Source organism: Muntiacus reevesi, chromosome 3, assembly GCF_963930625.1.
Source record: "Muntiacus reevesi chromosome 3, mMunRee1.1, whole genome shotgun sequence".
NCBI lineage: Eukaryota > Metazoa > Chordata > Mammalia > Artiodactyla > Cervidae > Muntiacus > Muntiacus reevesi.
In genome coordinates, this window is record NC_089251.1 from 178,422,068 (window position 1) to 178,432,439 (window position 10,372).

At 40.1% G+C, this 10,372-nt stretch overlaps 1 pseudogene; it reads left to right on the forward strand.

Annotated features, from left to right (window-relative positions):
* The first annotated feature begins 686 nt into the window (after nt 1-686).
* LOC136164167 (mortality factor 4-like protein 1 pseudogene) lies at nt 687-1,845 on the forward strand (annotated as a pseudogene).
* The last annotated feature ends 8,527 nt before the right edge of the window (nt 1,846-10,372 follow it).

The following is a 10,372-nucleotide window of genomic DNA, read 5'->3' on the forward strand; positions in this document are numbered from 1 at the left end:
CACAGTGTTAAAAAGGTACATGCACGCCAGTGTTCACTGCAGCCCTATTTACAATAGCCAAGACATGGGAACAAACTAAATGGTCATCAACAGATGAAAGGATAAAGAAGATATGATATATATATATATATAATATATATATATATATATAATGGAATATAACTCAGCCATTAAAAATAGTTAAAGAAAAAAAATAGTTAAATAATGCTATTTGAAGCAACACAGATGGACCTGGAGATTATCATACTAAGTGAAGTAAATCAGACAGAGAAAGACAAATACCATGTGATGTTGCTTATATGCAAAATCTTAAAAAAATAATGCAAATGAACTTATTTACAAAACAGACTCAAACTTTTAGAGAATGAACTAACAATTCTTTTCCAAAACAGAACTTTCCAAGTCAATATTCACTTATTTAACAATACTTTCTGTCTCTCCTCTCCTTAAAGGAGTAACAAGCCAAAGTAAATTTTGCTTTATTGCCATTTGCTTTCTGTATCATCAACACTCTGGAACTCAAAGAGGTATCTTGAGTTTTACTTTGGTAAATGTTTTCATTATTTATAATAAGAGTTCAAAGACTTCCTGAATGACATTTCACAATAGCCTTACTCTTGAATTCACCTGCCTCCCTGAGGGTCGGAATTGCCATCAATGCTTCAAAAAGTCAATCTCAGGGGCGGTCTGCGGACGCTGGCAAATCGGGCCCAGGATGTAGAGTTGGCGGTGCCTGACGGCGCGTCTGACGTGGAGCTGGGTAGGGTAGAGAGTAGGGGGCGGTAGTCAGGGGTGGTGGGAGAAGGAGGAGGTGGCGGCGGTGAATCTTTTATAAATGGTGCAGAAGCAGGACCTGAAGCCTAAATTCCAGGAGGGTGAGAGAGTGCTGTGCTGTCATGGACCTCTTCTGTATGAAGCAAAGTGTGTAAAAGTTGCCATAAATGATAAACAGGTCAAATACTTCATCCATTACAGTGGTTGGAATAAAAATTGGGATGAATGGGTTCCAGAAAGCAGAGTACTCAAGTATGTGGATACCAATTTACAAAAACAGAGAGAACTTCAAAAAGCCAACCAGGAGCAGTATGCAGAGGGGAAGATGCGACAGGCTGCCCCTGGAAAGAAGACTGCTGGGCTACAACAAAAAATATTGAAGTAAAGACGAAAAAGAACAGACAAAAGACACCTGGAAATGGAGATGGTGACGGCACTAGTGAAACACCTCAGCCTCCTCGCAAGAAAAGGGCTCAAGTAGATCCTACTGTTGAAAATGAGGAAACATTTATGAGCAGAGTTGAAGTTAAAGTCAAGATTCCTGAAGAACTGAAGCCATGGCTTGTTGATGACTGGGACCTAATTAACCGGCAAAAACAGCTCTTCTATCTTCCCACCAAGAAGAACGTGGATTCCATCCTAGAGGATTATGCAAGTTACAAGAAATCTCGAGGAAACACAGATAATAAGGAGTATGCAGTCAATGAGGTTGTGGCCGGGATAAAGGAATACTTCAATGTGATGCTGGGCACTCAACTGCTCTACAAATGTGAGAGGCCGCAGGACGCTGAGATCCTTGCGGACCACCCTGAGGCACCCATGTCCCAGGTGTACGGTGCGCCGCATCTCCTGAGGCTGTTTGTACGAATTGGAGCAATGTTGGCCTCACCTCTGGATGAGAAGAGCCTTGCTTTATTACTGAATTATCTTCACGATTTCCTAAAATACCTGGCAAAGAACTCTGCAACTTTGTTTAGTGCCAGTGATTATGAAGTGGCTCCCCCTGAGTACCGTGTGAGGCGCGTGCACCCACCCATGTTTGATCTCTGTAAACACCTTTTTGTTTCTTAGTCCTTCTCTTGTACAAACAATGTACTTTGGAAATGTTCGTGTGTAACAAAATTGATGTTTGTTTTCTGTTTGATTTTAAACAGAGAAAATAAAAGGAGTTACAGCTCCTTTTCTTTCCTTTTTTTCATTTCAAAGTTGCTACCAGTGTATTCAGTGATGGACAACAGAGAGACATACTGTAGAGTGTTTTATTGCTTCATTGATAAAGCTGCTTTTGAACGCTGGTGGTTTCTATTCCTTTGACACTACGCACTTTTATAATATGTGCTAATGCTATATGACAGAATGCTCTGATTCCTAGTGCCAAAGGTTCAATTCAGTATATATAACTGAACACTCATCCATTTGTGCTCCCCCCCTTTTTTTTATGGTGCTTAAAGTAAAGAGCCCATCCTTTGTGAGTCATCCATCCATGTTGTTCCTTAGGCATTTTATCTTTGCTCAGATTGTTGAAGAACGGTGGCTTGTTTCATGGTTTTTGTATTTGTGTCTAATGCACGTTTTAACATGATAGACGCAATGCATTGTGTAGCTACAGTTTTCTGGAAAAGTTAATCTTTTAGAAATTGTTTTTCAGATCTTCAATAAATTTTTTCTTTAAATTTCAAAAAAAAAAGTCAATCTCATCTAAGGACATCTCTCTATCCACCAGCAGACATCCATTCATCAGCAGAAGATCCAAATATTTTATAGAACATGAGCTTTATTTTTTATTATGTAGGACCAAAAAGAAAATTTTATTATTAACTTATAAGCTAATTTTTTCCAGGCCAAGATAATGGAATTTATGGGAAGATAAAAAAGCATGTGGGCCCTAAAATGTTTTAATAGGAAATTATTTGTTTACTGAGTGCCTACTGTGTCCCAGAGTGTAAGTATTGTTGGTGCAAAGACAATTAGCTATATCCTATGCCCTTAAGGAGTGCAGAGTCTAGTGGAATAGACAAGGCTAATTGTGTTAGGGCTAAAGGAATAAGTTCCTTCTGAGTATAGTGGACTTTTTTGGGCCTCCTTGGAGGAAGGAAGGCCCTCCTTGCTTGTTATGGTCGGATGGGCACTGTGGGAGGGACCAGACATCCATCCTTGAGGGAGATGGACCAGACATTGAGACACAAGAGAGGCATTTCCTTACCCACCCTACCTCCCTCTCTCCCTTCCTTCTCTCCTTCCATTCTCACAAAACTTCTCCTCTGCCCACTGCCAAGACTTTCTCCCCATCTGCCCACAGCTGTCTACTCTTTATTTCCTTTCACAAGGGAGGAAAGACTTTTTGTTGGATATTTTGTCCCCAAATGGAAAGAAAAAGACACCCAAGTCTCTCTGCTTCTTTAAGGCATTTGGTCTCAAAAGCATTTTTACCACAGCCCTTCCAAGGGCCACTCCTCTGTCTGCTGAAGGTAGGTGATGCTCTGGAGTCAAGATCCCTTTCTTTGCTACAAGAGGGAAGGGGATTGATTGGGCTGAAAGCAGCCCTTCATGCACTTGGAAGTCTGCCATTATGTTTGTTGAGTTTATTGCAAGCCTGCTTCAGGGTGCTGTTGGCTCATTAAACTCAGTTTCTTAATGTACAAGAAACTTGATAAGACCTGATAAGACCATCTGGACTATACTAGGGGCAATGCTAGCTCTTTATACCTCCAAATTACCTACACTTTAAAATAAAATGTTCAGTTTCACTCTGACAAATTAAATCTTATCTCCACCAGGAAATAGGCAGAAGGATTTCTTAGTAGTTTCCTGATCTCCTTTTGTATTGTTTGACTTGAAACATGACAGTATAGATTTTTACATCATATTTTTATACAAAGTAAATTAAATTATGGGCTTCCCTGGTGTCTCACATGGTAAAGAATCTGCCTGCAATGAGAGAAACCAAGGTTCGGACCCTGGGTCGGGAAGATCCCCTGAAGAAGGGATTGACCAGCCACATGCCAGGAGAATGGCTATTCTTGCTTGGAGAATTCCATGGACAGAGGAGCCTGGCGAGCTACAGTCTATGGGTTTGCAAAGAGTCGGACATAACTGTTAATAAAATCAACCATATACTGATTATCTGGTTTGAGCCATTAGTACATTCTTAACACACTAATGTCATTTTAAACACATCATTTTCATTTCAAACTACAATCGTGCAAGACAGTTAGTATTGTTCAGTTCAGTTCAGTTTAGTCACTCAGTCGTGTCCGACTCTTTGCAACCCCATGAATCACAGCACGCCAGGCCTCCCTGTCCATCACCAACTCCTGGAGTTTACTCAAACCCATGTCCATCGAGTCGGTGATGCCATCCAACCATCTCATCCTCTGTCGTCCCCTTCTCCTCCAGCCTTCAATCCCTCCTAGCATCAGGGTCTTTTCCAATGAGTCAACTCTTCTCATGAGGTGGCCAAAATACTGGAGTTTCAGCTTCAGCATCAGTCCTTCCAATGAACATCCAGGACTGATCTGCTTTAGGATGGACTGGTTGGATCTCCTTGCAGTCCAAGGGACTCTCAAGAGTCTTCTCCAACACCACAGTTCAAAAGCATCACATTTTCGGCACTCAGCTTTCTTCTCTTACATCCATACATGACCACTGGAAAAACAATAGCCTTGACCAGATGGACCTTTGTTGGCAAAGTAATGTTTCTGCTTTTTAACATGCTATCTAGGTTGGTCATAACTTTCCTTCCAAGGAGTAAGTGTCTTCTAATTTCATGGCTGCAATCACCATCTGCAGTGATTTTGGAGCCCCCCAAAATAAAGTCTGACACTATTTCCACTGTCTCCCCATCTATTTCCCATGAAGTTTTGGGGCCAGATGCATGGTCTTAGTTTCTTATTATTTATCAAATAAAAACAAAACAAAACAAAACCGAGCATCAGAAAGGTTAAGTATCTTTTCCAAAGTCACTCAGCTAGTAAATGACAAAGCCAAGATTTAAGCATGGATGTGTATAGTCACACTACAAAATGTATATATTTACATGTCAGTAAATTATATGCTAAATTACCCTCAAGCTTATTTTTTTCAAGAATAGTTGTAATTCAGATACAAGCTTTTCCTTTTCCACCTTAAAAGCTGGTTTTGGGAAAGGTGATGATAGTTGATAACAGATGTCAACAATTTTTAGAACTGAGAAAGGAGGTTAGTTTTATTGAACCCTGGATATTTAATTAATAACAATGCAATAAAACTAGATTAGGATTATAGGAGATAGGCAATATTTGGAGAATTAGAAGTTGTAAGTGTAAGAGGCCTAATTCCTCATTGCCCATAGTAGGAAATCAATAGAAACAAAAATGGGGATATCAAGAGAAAAAAGTTTAAACCTGTGTTAGAAACATGGAGATAAATATCAGAAGACACAGGCAAAAGAGTTGAAAGTGGTCACTCATGTAGCAGGAGCTGAGAATGAGGAGGACTGGAGCCTTATAGTATACTTGACTTTTAAAATTAAAGTCAAGTCTTATCCTGTTGCAAAATAAAATTAAACAAATGCATGCACGCTGTAGCCCTGGAGGAAGATATGGCAACCCACTCCCGTGTTCCTGCCTGGAGACTCTCACGGACAGAGGAGCTTGGCAGGCTACAGTCCATGGGGTCACAAAGAGTCGGACATAACTGAAGCCACTTAGCATGCATGCATGCACATTGTAGTTGACTTAGAAAATATAGATTAATACAAGAAGAACAAAGATCGTCTCTGAATAATTTCACCACCCATAGTCAGCCATTAATAGCATGTTGTCCTTCAGCAAAATTTTTTTTGTTATAAACTAAATATATTTAAGTATGTTCACACACATATTAAGGAGAATTGTGTTTTTTATTTATTTTTTGGTTGCACTTGGTCTTCGTGGCTGCGAGTGGGCAGTCTCTGGTTGTGGTGAGTGAGGGCTACTCTTTGTTGTGTAATAAGGTGATAAGGCTTCTTATTACTGTGGCCTCTTTGGATGCAGTGCAGTGGTTCTAGGCACACAGACCTCAGGAGTTGTGGCCGGCAGGCTCCAAGGTTGTGGCTCCTGGGCTTTTGAGTGCAGGCTCAGAAGTGGTGGCACATAAGCTTAGTTGCTTTGTAGCATGTAGAATCTTCCTGGACCAGGGGTCAAACTCATGACCCCTGTATTGGCAGGAGGATTCTTATGCACTGCACCACCAGGGAAATCCAAGAATTGTGCTTTTTAAAGTACTTAATATGAGAGGTAGTCTCTTATTTAATTAAAATTTTTTTTTCAAATTTTTCACATAATATTCAATTATTTGAACTTTATGTGATTAGCCATTTTCTTGCTGTTGAACATTTGGCCTTTAAAATATATTACTGCATTTAGTCATTACTATAGCATTTTGAGTTACTTCTTATTATGTATGCTAAGTGGCTTCAGTCACGCCTGACTCTGCGACCCTATGGACTGCCACCTGCCAGCCTCCTCTGTCCAGGGGATTCTCTAGGCAAGAATACTGGAGTGGGTTGCTGTGCCCTCCTCCAGGGGATCTTCCCAACCCAGGGATGGAACCCCCATCTCTTACGTGAGGCAGGTTCTTCACCACTAGTGCCACCTGGGACTATTATTATAATCCTTTTAATTAAAAAAAAAAAAAAAAGACCTTGAAAAGGTTACATAATGTTAGATAGACATCTTAACCCTCAGTACCTCAGAATGTGACTGTATTTGGAGATATGGCCTTTAATGAGGTAATCAAATTAAGATGAATTCACTAGGGTAGGCTCTGGTCCAATATGACTAGTGTCTTCATAAAAGGAAATTAGGACACGAACAGGTGCAGAGGGAAGACGCAGGGAGACACAGGGATAAGAATCATCACGTGAATACCTCACTCAGAAGAAACCAACTCTGATGACGCTTTTTGGGAAATTGATTTTTATTGGGGTTTAGTTACTTTACAATGCAGTTTTAGTTTCTGCCCTGAGGCAAAGTCAATTAGCTTTATGCATACATATATCCTCTCTTTTTTGGATTTTCTTTCCAGTTAGCTCACCACAGAGTACTGAGTAGAGTTCCTGTGCTATCCAGTAGGTTCTCATTAGTTACCTATTTTATACACGACAGTGTATATAGAGGGCTTTCCTTGGTAGCTCAGCTGGTAAAAAAATCCGCCTGCAATGCAGGAGACCCCGGTTCAATTCCTGGGTCAGGGAGATCCCCTGGAGAAGGGACAGGCTACCCACTCCAGTATTCTTGGGCTTCGCTGGTGGCTCAGACAGTAAAGAATCCGCCTGCCATGAGGGGGACCTGGGTTTGATCGCTGGGTTGGGAAGATCCCCTGGAGGAGGGCATGGCAACCCACTCCAGTATTCTTGCCTGGAGACTCCCATGGACAGAGGAGCCTAGTGGGCTGCGGTCCCTGGGGTCACAAAGAGTCGGACACAACTGAGCCAGTAAGCGCAGCACGGCGGCAGTGTATGTCAATTCCGACCTCCCAGTTCACCCCACCCCCTTCCCCCACTTGGTGTCCATGGTTTGTTCTCTACATCGGTGTCTCTATTTCCTATGCAAATAAGTTCATCTGTACCATTTTTCTAGGTTGCACCTATAAGTGTTAAAATATTTGTTTCTCTCTTTCTGACTTACTTTACCCTGTATGATAATCTCTAGGTGCATCCACATCTCTGCAAATGCCACAATTTTGCTCCTTTTTAAGCTGAGTGATATTCCATTGTGTATACATGTACCATATCTGATGACACTTTCATCTTGGACTTCTAGCCTTTCAGAGCTGTAAGAAAATGCACCTACCTGGTTGGTTTGGCTGCCCAGTCTGTGGTGCTTCATTCTGGCAGCCCTAACAAACACAGGTACCTGTGGTACCTACGGTGCCTGTGGTCATGTCATCAGAGAAGGCTAACTCTGGGTTCAAAATACAGGTGTTTTGAATCCAAATTTCAGATCACAAGCTCTCTCCTTCATACTCTGCACACACAAACACACACACACAGACATGCACAACTCGTGAACACACGTGCATTTGGCTTCCCTGAAAGGCAGGATATATCTCATTGCACACCAGCTGATGCTGCCATCTCCTCTCTTTGCTTTTATTTCCATTCTTCTCTTTGTCTTCTCTTTGTCTCTTCTTATAACATGTCTATTTCATTCTTCTACTTCTTTCCCCTTCTGCTACTCTTTCCATGGAAGTGCATGAGACGTTTTTCTCACCATAAACATCTGTTTTGGAATAATCACAGATCCATTTTTTATATCCTGACTTGTAGGTCTGCAATCATCTTCCATTCTGTTTCCTTAAATTATTCTTCAAGGCACATCTGGTTGAGAACACGATGTCACCAAAGGCTCTCAGGTGTGGATTGAGATTGATAGAGAAACAAACTCCATGGCATGATGTAATTTGTAACATGAATTGAGATTTGATGTGATCAAAGAAAAAGAATATAGTCATTGGCTTGGGATATTTTTGATTTGCAACTGCCAGTGTTTTTCATAGTTTATCCTTGTCATACTCTCAGGAAATTATCCGCCCCCCCCCTCTAAAATCCCACCTTCTCCAGGATCCTAAGATCAATGAAAATAAGCAACACTTTTTGTTTGGAGCTATTCTTGTCTTTATTTGAGCAGGTGCTAAATAATTATAAACATGCTTAACATTTAAAGGGTGTGTTTCCTTTTAAGTCCTTAAAGCACATGTTCACATTCATGTTTCCAATCTAGAAAGAAATTTCAAAGAGAATAAACAAAGAGAACAATAAGATTTGAAACTCTCGAATCTCGACTAGTTCTGGTAAATAGAAATGGGACAAGTAGTTCCACTCTTCAAATCAATATTTCATTTTTGAGAGAATGGAAGTCATTCTGGCTTAGAACCCCTTCAGAAATGATGAGGGCTTTGAGCTCTTCTTTTTTTCACTGTGCAGATATGAGTTATGTGTATTTTCTGAGGAGTCACAATTGGTAAATGTGTTGACATCCAGAGATTAGTTGTGTCATGCCTCTATTTTCCAAGGCTCACAGATTTAAAATATCTTGACGGTGACAATGAGAGTTGATGATGTAGGTTGCCAGACACTGACTTTTTTGGGAGTTATTGTTTTTATGTCCTAGAATCTACTTTCTTGAGAGTCTTCAAAAATTTGATAACATCTCATATTTCTCCTCTTCTGCCTAAAGGCAGAGAAATGAATTAAGGTGGCCTCTCAAGTCTCCTTTGAGCCCTAACCAGTCGGCATTTGCCACCTGTCCTTCAGGCTGCCAGATGGTGTTAACCATTAACCACAGGAAGCTCTATGGCCCCATGAAAATAGTAACTAATGAGAGGCATACTTAAAGTTGTTACGGGATCTGTTCACCTTTTTTCCTCAGATGCCTTAAATGTGTTAGAATCAAGTTGAAGGATGTCTATAATATACAGAGAATGGATCTAGCAAAGCTCTAATTAAAGAGGATGTCATTGTTTCTTCATCTCTTCAGTTGTACAATTTCTAGCGAGGGTAAGTCTGTGAAAACTCATTGATGTGGTCTAGAGAGCTATAATTGCAAGAACTTAAACTTCTTTAATGTCGAATTTGAGTGAAAAGCCATCACCAATTTAGAAGAGTGCAATTCTCCTTTTATCTGTGTAGACGAAATGTAACCCAGTAGAATTTCCCCTGGAACACATGTGGATGCCCAGGAAAATATGAAACATCCAAAATGTGCATGGATATATAAAATAATGAGCAAGTTTTGATGTATTTCAATTAAATTTTTTCACTCCATGTGTGTGAAAGTAAGATCTGACATAGAAAATAGTTCTGGATTGTATTTTCTTTTTTCTGGACTGTTTTTTTTTTTTTTTTTTTTCTGTTAAAGCTCTATCTTTTAAAAAATATGCAACTGTATAAAGACACAGAGAACTGAAATTTGCATTGCAGTAAAATCTGAGCAACTGTATGATTAGTTTCCTCCTTCCCTAAAGACATGTGGATAATAAAAATAGTCCCTGGAATAATTTTATGGAACTTTTTTCCATTCAAGCATTCAGTTGTGGATGAGTTTGCCTTGTTACAAATTAGTTATGTTATCCTAATTTTACTGCCACTTTTAACTTCTAAGTATTATATAAAGAATTAAAAGTGTATGGAAGTACTATTAATGAAGTTTGAAGCAAACATCTCTTTTCTAACTTTTTTTTTTCTTCAATAAAACACTAAGTTGTGTTTCCCAGGTGGTGCTAGTGGTGAAGAACCCACCTGCCAATTTTCAGGAGATGTAAGAGACTCAGGTTCAATCCCTGGGTTGGGAAAATCCCCTGGAGGAGGAAATGGTAACCCACTCCAGTATTCTTGCATTGAGAATCTCATAGGCGGAGGAGCCTGGTGGGCTATGGTCCACAGGGTCGCAAAGAGTGGGATGTGACTGAAGTGACTTACACACACACAAAGTTGTAATAGTTTAATATTTATTCTCTTGTTGCTCTGTTTGCTTTTATTTTTATCCACATGACTTCAAGTCCATGCTGTGTGGGTAAAAGGTAATTCAACATCCTAGGACATTCTCTGTTTTTGATTTCATATCAGAAGGCCAAGGGG